This window comes from Pinus tabuliformis, chromosome 2_1 (genome assembly GCF_031772625.1).
Source record: "Pinus tabuliformis cultivar Carrire ecotype Pingquan chromosome 2_1, CPIR1, whole genome shotgun sequence".
Taxonomy (NCBI): domain Eukaryota; kingdom Viridiplantae; phylum Streptophyta; class Pinopsida; order Pinales; family Pinaceae; genus Pinus; species Pinus tabuliformis.
Genome location: NC_142299.1, coordinates 772,835,965 through 772,846,924, shown reverse-complemented (window position 1 = coordinate 772,846,924; position 10,960 = coordinate 772,835,965).

Below are 10,960 nucleotides of genomic sequence, written 5' to 3'. Positions count from 1 at the left end.
TCAACTGAAATCAAAAGAACTCTTCCCTTTACTAGACAAGCCAAAATTGGAGATTGGTACCCTTACCAGAATCAAACAGAAATAAGAATATATGGATGTGAACTTCCTCCCTACAGGTTATCAATATTTGTGCCAATCAGAATCTTTGCCTTGGAATACATCAGACAAATGATGAACACGGATGATCTGCATTTTGTATCTAAGAAACAGAAAACCCAATTCAATCTAAAGGAACATATTGGCCCTTTTATTGTCAATACCAAGGCAAAAACAAAGGAGGTAGATATGTTATTAAAGCATATGAAATTTAAATTGAGCTTTACTTGGTCCTATGATCCCTTGGGGATTATTTCGAAGTTGAGAGTTGAGTAGAAAATAACTCCATATTTACATACAACCAGGCCAGAGATCGAGCAGTATGAAAATAAATTAGAGTGGAAAGATAATACATTAGAGGAAGCTAAAGAACAGAGTGTTAGTCAAACATATTCATAGACTCCAGTTCCTCAAGAAAAAGAAACCAAAAGACCAAGAGAAAGTATGTCTCCTACAAACTTAGAAACTCAAGCTATAGGTTTCATAGTTTTCAAAAGGAGAAAGAAGAAAAACACTAATCAAGAGTCTTCAGAGGACAAGAGCTCACAGGAGAAAACCATAGTGGTGTTGTCAGGTTTTCCCACTACTTCTTTTCCACAAATCGAAGAAATTATAGATTCTCCTATATCCTTTGTTTCTCATGATACGATGCAGAAAAATATTTTTGCTAGATATAGAGAAATTAAAAGGAAGAATGAAGCATTGAAGGCCACTACCTATTCAGAATTTTGGAAGAAATCTTCCCCTACACATCGTAAAATTCTATCTCCACTTGATACTGAGAAGGGATGCATACAGTTAGCTTCCTTGGAACCAAAAATTCAAGTCCCTAAGAGTTTAAAAGATTACACAACATCCAGTTTTTCTTTTTACACCAAGAAAATTCATGTCATTGATCAAATTAACCTGCATAAGAAGGCTGGTGAAATGATATACTATACATTAACAAGTTCATCTATGGAAGCCTCCAAACTGCAAGCTTCTCTGAACAATATTCATACACATTTGAAGATGGAGAGAATGCCATCTCTAGTTAAAGATACTAGAATCAAATCTCTTGACGATATGGTGATCAAACTGAGATATGATCCTAGTAATATCAAAGTAACAAAAGAGATGATTAAAAATAATAATGCTGACATTCAAGCATTGAGGAAAAAACTTAAACTTCCTACCATTGAACATCCACAAACTAAGGAAGTTAATTAGCTAGAAAGGGAGAAAGAAAATATGTTCAAATTGATAGTTGAATATAATGTTCAAATTTAGAAAATGGAAGTTGATATGGAATCACTCCTAAAATAAAAAGAGAAGCAACTTAGCATTTCAACTTTTATTCCTATAGCCACTACTTCTACAACATGTATATCAACAACATAGACATCTACAACAACAACCACCATAGTAGAATCACAATCTACTAACTCAGCAAAACAACTGTCAAAGGCCATGGGAGACGTATCTCTAAAGGATCAAGAGATTGAAAACTTAAAATGCAGTTCCAAAATATACAAGCACATAAGATTAAATCTGATAATGCATATTTGGCTGAGATTCAAAATAATTATAAATTAACTCAGCAATTAGAAGTTTATGAAAATGCATCTTTAATTGCATAAACTATTGTTCAAGCCAAAGAGAATATTTGGATAGACATTAATATATCAGTGACTAAGTTATGGCCTTCAATTTAAATTATTTTTAGTAGGAATATTTATTGCAGAGGTCACAAGAATCAGTAGTAGAAATAATAGATGAGCTTGAAGAATTCATCATTGAAGAAAGAACTAAAGTTGTCTTGGAGGTCATAAAGGTTTTAAATAAGAGAAATTTGATGTTATAGTGGAGGTTCAGATTAAGAATTTTCACAGGAAATTCAACAGTTTACATCAGAAAGGACTTCCAACTTTGCATGATAGAATTGGAAAATTGATCCCACTTGAACAGTACCAATAAATACTACATGATATAATAGTGGACAATACTAAATTTTCCAAAATCAGAGCCATTATTACTGGGAAAGCCTTCATTGAAGGTTAAATTTATGATTCGTTAATTCAACACGAAATTACACATTTGTTTCTTATTTGGGTCACTTTTGAAAAATATACAGAAGTTGACAAGTCATATAAAAAACTGTTACAATTTTCTATCCTTAATGAAAAGAGATGGGATAAACTGTATGAGCTAATCGAATAGGAACAAAATGCAAAATTTTAGGAGCAGGCACCACCATTTTTGTAGCAGACAATAAAATTTCAGGGGCAGTCAACAAAATAAGCATATCTCCAGCTACAGTCATCAACAACAACCCTTAAAATTAGTTCAGATCCATAATTTTTAGTTCTATTGTTGTAATATCCCAAATATTTTGGATGAAATAATATTTTGTAATAAATTTTGATTCAAATTTAGATATGTTAGAAATTCAAACTCTATAAATATTTTGTAATTCAAACAAGAAAGGGTTGAACCCTTGTGATGAAACAACAAACATGCTTGTAACTCTCTAAACTATTTCTAAAGATTAATAGAAAGATTCTGGATTCGTTCTGAACAGCTTGTGTATCTCTGAGAGTTTTTCTGGTATTTGATTTTTTTCATTTTATATTTTCTCTGCACATGTTTAAGGTAACACAGAAGTCTGGTTAAGATTAGATTGAATATCATTCCATTTGAAATATTCTGCAAAGTTATCATTATTTAAAGAGATTAATTAACTGAAACTGTTTGTCTTAGTTAATTCCTCTAAATCAATAAATTATTTCCTTTTGTCATCTCTTGCACATGTATTGTTTGGCTATAGAAAATTTCTATATGCATCTTCTATATATAATAAATTAAATGTTCAGTTTGAATATTTAAGGAATTATATATCTTCTTTACTTCTTCTTTTCATATCATTTTAAAGCTTAATTCTGTGAAGAGTGAAGAATCAACCCTTTTGTTTTCTCATAAATAATTAAGATTTACATATGTTTAAAAGTTTAAGCATTGGTCATCCATTTAAAATCAAAAATATTATTTTAGATGCTTTGGCATAGTCCCTTAGCCTAGGACTATCTACAAAGGACAACATCAAATTGGCATCGTTATCAGGGAACGAAAATTCAAACCGCTTTCCCTGGGACAATGATTATACTTTCCTCTTAACGGTGAATAAGAGGTCAGTAGGATAAAATATTTCACCTGGAGAATCCACTGGTTAAATATGGCTTCAGGTAGGCATACCAGATCCCAATCAGATCCAAATCGTTTCTCTCCTTTATCATATCCAGAGAGATTAGTTAGAAAAGCATCAATTAGACATAGGTTAGAAGCCTCTCTTGTTACTTCTCCATCTGTTCTATCTAAAAAACCTTTACAATCAATTCCAATACCTGTTGAATTATCATATCCTCCGCCAAATTTTTTAGAACTCATTTATAAAGGATTAGATCTTCAAATTGTACTTTAGTCCATCAACTTGAGGCTTTTGAGCTTCCTTATTCCCATTTGGAACCTTCTGACAATGAAGAAGATCCTAAACTTTCTCTTTTTGATTTTAAACCATTTGATTTCAAATATTCTTTTGTGCATACTTATCCATCCAATACTAAATATGAAGATGAAATTAGTATCTATACTAATGATCCGAAATGGATATTAAATTAAGGAGAAAGGGTATTACAGACTCGTGCAGGAATGCCTATATTACTTAGTGCAATGGATCAAAAAGATTGCGAATAATACAAACATTGAACAGTTATAAAACATAATACACACACATCAACACAGTAAAAATAATGAAGGAGTTCACCAGACCCCCTGGCTACATCTCCTGGTCCAGCTTTCAAAGTCGACCTTTATATTATGTCTTCAAGAACAGAGTTTACAGGTGTGAGCTCAATTAGATCCATTACACAACAACAGTGGTATTACACAAGGATTTCACTCGACAACCTCGAGTCTAAAGAGTGCACAGACTCTCCCTCTTAGTGCCTCTGATCAAATGTTCGTAGCTATTTGTTTTCTCTGACTCTCTGTCTCCCCTCTGTCTCTGAACTCCTACTTGTTTCCGTTATGTTATGGGATGGCCTTTTAAGCCTATCGGCCCTATCTGTTTGCCTTCCCTCTTCGGGATCCCTGTCTTCCTCTTCTGTTTGTTCACCTTCCTTTCGACATTGGACACGTCTTGTTAAGACAAAATGCTTAAAGCACAAGAACTCCTTTGTACTTTGATTTTATAACAGAAATACACCAAAACACAGAAAAACCCGAAAAACGCCGCATATCGGATTTCAAATTTTATAGTGTTGTATCTATAATCCTCTCAGGTCCTTGTTTTATCGTTGTCACAAGCCCACTGTTGATCTGCCTTTAATCAGACGATTCGCATCCAACCTGATCATCCAACTAGCTTGTGCCTTCTTCACCATCTGATCCATGATTTCTAATCCAACGACTGACGACCATTTCGGGTGGCCCACTTGCACAGAGATTACCCGCCCAAAAAAGCGGTTTTCGCTCTCCTGTGGCGTGCTATGTGTCGGCCAGTGTATGGAATCGAGCGGAGCCTCTCCAATACCACTTACCGCCTGAAGCCTGCTCGAAATATCACTTACCACGGAACTCAAATCCTTCGCTGTTTTATTTCATAACTCCTTTGGGTCCGCCTGCGTGAATTCCTCCCTTTAGGAATCTACGATGCAATATCCGTCATTGACCTCTTTCGCCCATCCAACGGCTATGATGGAAGTGCTTGTCACGAGTCTTTAAGTTATGGGTCCCGATTCTTCTACTTTGGTTCAGTGCGATATGATAAAGCGGTCATCGCATATCGCTTAAGCCTGCCATCATGTGTTAAGTCCTCCCTTTGGTTCCATGCAATGCAATATTGGCAGTTGATCTGGACTATTGATCTGCATGCTTGATCAATGATCATGTTGTTTCGCTTGGATCTCTATCGCATTTTTCTTAAGGCTAAGTCCCATTAACACTGCTTGGCTTTCTCCGATGCGATATCAATGCTTTATTGTTGCGATTTAACCCTGATGCTATTTTCTATGGTTTTAACATATTTGAACACTTTTAAAAGGGTTGTTTAAGATCCGTTGTGGATCACACCTTCCCACTAAAAATCTTTTGGACCACAAAAAGTTCGTTTTATGCATCGATCAAGTGAGGATACAGTTCCCTCACTTGTCCAATTTCTATCCATCGTGCCTTACTTGGATTTGAACCTTTGAGTCCTACTCTCAGGTACTCAACATCCCCTTGACACGTAGTTCTTACCTTCCTATCCAGAACTATGTCCTCCTGTAACTCATTGAGATATTCAGGCAACAAATCCTCAATAGAAGGAAACTAACTTTGCTCTTCAGGATCCTCAATCAATGAAGGTTCATACAATCTCAAGTTTTCTGCATTAATGACTGAATAGATCTGCATATAAGCTGGAAAATCAAGGTGAAAAGCATTTTCACCAATTTTATCAAGTATCTTGAAAGGTCCATACCTTATTGGTTTTAGCTTCTTACCTTCACCTTGCATTCTGTCTTTGCCGATGTACAGCCAGACTTGATCACCAACTTAGAAACTATGCTCAACTCGATGCTTATCATGTCTTGCCTTGTACTTGGCTTGACTTCTTTCCAGTTGTTCCTGTACTGCCTGGTGAATTTCCTGGATTTGTTCAATGAACTTGGTTGCTTTGTCCACATCACTATGTCCATCAACTACTATGTCTTTACCAAAGACAAAATCCAAGGGAGACTTTGGTATAAAACCAAAACAAGTCTCAAAAGGGGATCTATAAATAGAAGAGTGCTTGGCACGGTTGTAAGCATGTTGCACATAACACAAATACTCATCCAAAAGCTTAGGATGCTTGCTGCAATAACCTCTGAGAAACTGGATCACTGTCCTGTTGACCACTTCTATCTGACCATCTGTTTGTGGATGAAATGTTGTGCTCTTCTTCAACCTGGTGTCCATCAACTCCCATAAACTTGACCAAAACTTCCAACAAATCGAGAATCTCGATCAGATACAATAGAAGTGGGTAACCCAAAATGAACCCATACATTCTGAAAGAACAACTTTGTTGTTTGTTCAGCTGTAACCTGCTTGTTACATGGTATCAAAATACACATTTTACTAAATCTATCCACAACAACATACAAATAATCATGACCTTTCCTAGATTTTGGCAATCCCCCAACAAAATCCATGGAAACACTTTCCCAAGGATGAGAAGGAATTGGAAGTGGAGTGTACAAGCCTAATTTCCTATTATTGGGCTTGCTTGTAGCACACATAGTACACCCTTTGATATATCTAGAAACTGTCTCATGCATTCTTGGCCAATAACAGAATCTTTGCAATTGTGCAACTGTTTTACTTACAACAAAATGACTTGATATGATAGAAGTATATTCTTCTCGAATTATGTTAACTCTTTCAGTTTATGGAATGCATAACTTTCCCAAATGATATAAGAGTTGGTCCTTTACATAATAATCCAATTCTTCTACTTGCTTGCCATGACTTAAAGTTGCATATACATCTTTAAAATCTACATCTTGAGCATATTGTTCAATGTAACTTTCATGCATTACTGAGTTATGCTTAAGTATAGTAGATGCATTTATGATTGGTCTTGATAACATGTCTGCAACCTTATTGTGTATGCCCTTCTTATATCTGATGACAAGATGAAATTGTTGTAGAAAACCCATCCACCTATAATGTCTTGATTGCTGCAATTTAGTTTGTGAGTGAAAATATTGAAGTGGTTGATGATCTGTATGTATGATTGTTTCTTTACCCATTAGGTAATGTTTCCACTTTTTCACACTTTGTACTAATGCATACAATTCTTTATCATATGTGGGATAATTAACTACTGCAGAAGTAAATGTCTCGGAATTATATCATATGGGTTTTCCATGTTGCATCAACACTGCTCCCATGGCATAGTCATTGTCATCTGTCTCAATCTCAAATGGATGTTGAAGATCTGGCAGTGCTAGTACTGGTGCTGTACTGATTTTTTTCTTTAAGGTTTCGAAGGCTTTCTGCTATTTGCCTCCCCATTTAAACACCTATTTCAATCCTGTTAAAGCATGTAATGGAGCTGCAATCAAAGAAAAGTTAGCAATAAACTTTCTCCAGTATTTTGTTGCCCCTAGGAAACTCCTAACCTCTGTAGTAGATTTGGGTTTAGGCCAGTTCACAATGACTTCAACCTTAGAGTGATCTATCTTCAATTCACCGCCCCTACGATATAACCCAAATAATTTAAAGATGTTCTACCAAATTCACATTTTGACAGTTTTACATAGAGATTTTCTCTTTTTAAAACATCTAGAGTCTGCTTTACATGCTTTACATGGTCTTCCAATGTCTTACTAAAAACAAGAATGTCATCTAAATAAACAATTACAAAATCATCAATAAATGGTCTGAGTACGTCATTCATGACTCTCATAAATGTAGCAAGAGCATTAGTTTAGCCAAAAGGCATAACCAACCATTCATACAGTCATTTCTTTGTCTTGAAAGCAATCTTCCATGCATCTTGTTCTGCAACTCTAACCTGATGATAACCACTTCGCAAGTCTAACTTAGAAAAGTAAACTGCTTCTTTTAATTTATCTAATAGATCATCAATACAAGGAAAAGGATAATTATTCTTGATCGTTATTTTATTTAGTGCTCTATAATCAATGCACATTCTCCACGAACCATATTTCTTTCTCAACAGCACGATTGGAGATCCACATGCTAATGTGCTTGGTCGTATAAACCCTTTATCAAGCAACTCTTGTACCTACTTCTTTATCTCTGCATTCTCTAAAGCTGACAACCTCTACATTCCAATGTTAGGTAATGGAGCATCTTGCTGCAACTAAATATCATGTACTATTTCTCGCTTGGGTGGCAGACCTTTAGGCTCTTGAAATAGAACAGCATACTCTGAAACAACTTTAACTAAATCAGCTTTCTGTTTAGAATCACAGCCTTCAAATGCATTGGATTTTTCAAGATCCTTTGCCTTTACAACCATTAGTAAAAATTGCTTACTTGAATTCACAATTCTTTTCATCTATCCTAAATTTATGAGAGAATAGTTACCTTTGAGTTTATGAGCTCTTACAATATATTCTATTCCATCTTTAGTGAGTTGATACTTATTCTCAGCTCTATAGAAAATAGCTTTCCTATCATACAAGTATGGACTTCCCAAAACAATACCACATATATCCAATGGAACTATATCTAACTCAACCTCATCTACAAATGTTGATACAATAGCAAATCTAAGTTTACATTGTCTTGTTAGTTGTAGCTTTGTTTTATCACACACCCAACCTAATGGATATGGCTTCTCATGAGGTTTTGTTTGTAATCCCAACTTCTTTACAATTGTTTCAGAAATTAAATTTACTTGTGATCCACTATCAAATAAAGTATCAATCTTATTGTGCTTAGAAATCACTCTAATACAAAAAATCTCATTTCTTTCCCTCTCATTATTTTCATTATCAACAGGCTGTGCAGGATTACCTGTGGATGCTTCAGAATATTTACCTTTAATACATGTGGTTGTAACTGTTGTTTCATCACCTGAATCTGATCCCAAGTCCTTCTGAATAGCAGCATCATTCTTCTTCTCCTTTCCACCGAACTTCTTACGTTTCAGTTCTAGATGCAAAAACCAGCAGTGTGCCTCATCGTGTCCTTCTTTCTTGCAATGACTGCATGAAGGTTTATCCTTCTTTACAGTGTTTTCTTTCCTCTCCCTCCATTTCAATTTCTTATTTTCCTTATTTTTGCTTACAGAATACTTAGATGATCCCCCAACCTTTGGGTTTACATTCTTACCACTAACTTCTAGATGTGTGGCTTGAACGGATACATCATCTAAGCTAGTGGGATTAAACATGAGAATAGTATGCTTTAAATAGCTATGAAGACCACCTATATACTTCAATAAAGTCTCAGGTGAATCTAATGATATACCTAGAGTTAAAGCTCTCTTTCTGAATTCCTAAGTATAAATTTGTACACTTTGACCCTTCAACTGACGAAGAGTTTGCCAACTTATCATTGCCTGCTACATGTAAGCTAAAGGATAGAATTGCTTTTTGATAGCAGAAACAAATTCATTCCAGGTATAAATTATTTTACCATGTTTTTGCAGATTAGCTTGTGTCTTGCCTTCCCACCATACTAGTGCAGTTCCTCCAAGTCGAAGGCTAGCCAGCTGAATCTTCTTCCTTTCTGAATCAACATTCTGTACCCTGCAATATACATCAATTTGTCTTATCCAATTATCTAGCTTTTCTGCATTCATTTCTCCATCATAAATTGGCAAATCAAACTTCACATCTAATTTGATTACGGAAGTTTTCTTCTTCTTCTTAGAAGAGCTAGTGTTATGCGAAGAAGATGATGAGGATGACGGAGGTGATGGTGGAGGAGATGGTGGAGGAGGCATTTCCCCTTTCCCTTTGCCTTCTGGAGGGGCAACTAGAAAAGGTTCCTCTGCTCCTTTGTCTGTTTTGGGTGTTGCAGTGCTTTCACCTCGACCCTTCTTGAACTCCAGATACATCTCTTCCACCATGACTCGGAGTGTCTTAAAACTTTCTGTAAATTGAGATTCTAATCCCAATGGAGCTTCTTCTACCATTCTCCTCTAAGAATAGGCTCTTTCAATCTCTAGATTAGCCTCAACAAGCTCTCTTTCTCCTATTATGAGCTTTAATCTAGTAAGCATTCAAAATCCAACACAAGATTGTCTAACCTTAACAAAACAAAATGCTCTGATACCACTTGATCCGAAATGGATATTAAACTAAGGAGAAAAGGTATTACAGACTCATGTGCAGGAATTCCTATATTACTTAGTGCAATGGATAGAAAAGATTGTGAATAATACAAACATTGAATAGTTATAAAACATAATACACACACATCAACACAGTTAAAATAATGAAGGAGTTCACCAGACCCCCTGGCTACGTCTCCTGGTCCAGCTTTCAATGTTATGTCTTCAAGAACAGAGTTTATAGGTGTGAGCTCAATCATAGCCATAACACAACAATGGTGATATTACACAGGGATTTCATTCGAAAACCTTGAGTCTAAAGAGTGCACAGACTCTCCCTCTTAGTGCCCCTGATCAACTGCACGTATCTATGTGTTTTCTCTGACTCTCTGTCTCCCCTTTGTCTCTGAACTTCGACTTGTTTATGTTCTATTATGGGATGGATTTTTAAGCCTATCAGCCCTATCTGTTCGCCTTCCCTCTTCGAGTTCTCTATCTTCCTCTTCTGTCCATTCAGCTTCCTTTCGGCATTAGACACGTCTTATTAAGAGAAAATGCTTAAAGCACAAGAACTCCTTTGTATTTTGATTTTATAACGGAAATACACCAAAACATAGAAAAACCCGACAAAACGCTGCATATTGGATTTCAAATTTTATAGTGTCGTATCTATAATCCTCTCGGGTCTATGTTTTATCATTGTCACAAGCCCAACATTGATCTACCTTTAATCGGATGGTTCACATCCAACCTAATCATCTAACTAGCTCGTGCCTTCTTCACTGTCCAATCCGTGATCGCTAATCCAATGACTGACGGCCATTTCTAGTGGCCCACTTTCACGGAGATTACCCAACCAAAAATTGGGTTTCTCTCTCCTGTGGTATGCTACATGTCGGCCAGTGTATGGAATCGGGCGGAGCCTCTCCAATACCACTTACCACCTGAAGCCCACCCGAAATACCACTTACCATGAAACTCAAATCCTTCGCTGTTTTATTTCATAACTCCTTCAGGTCCGCCTGTGTGAAGTCCTCCCTTTAGGAATTT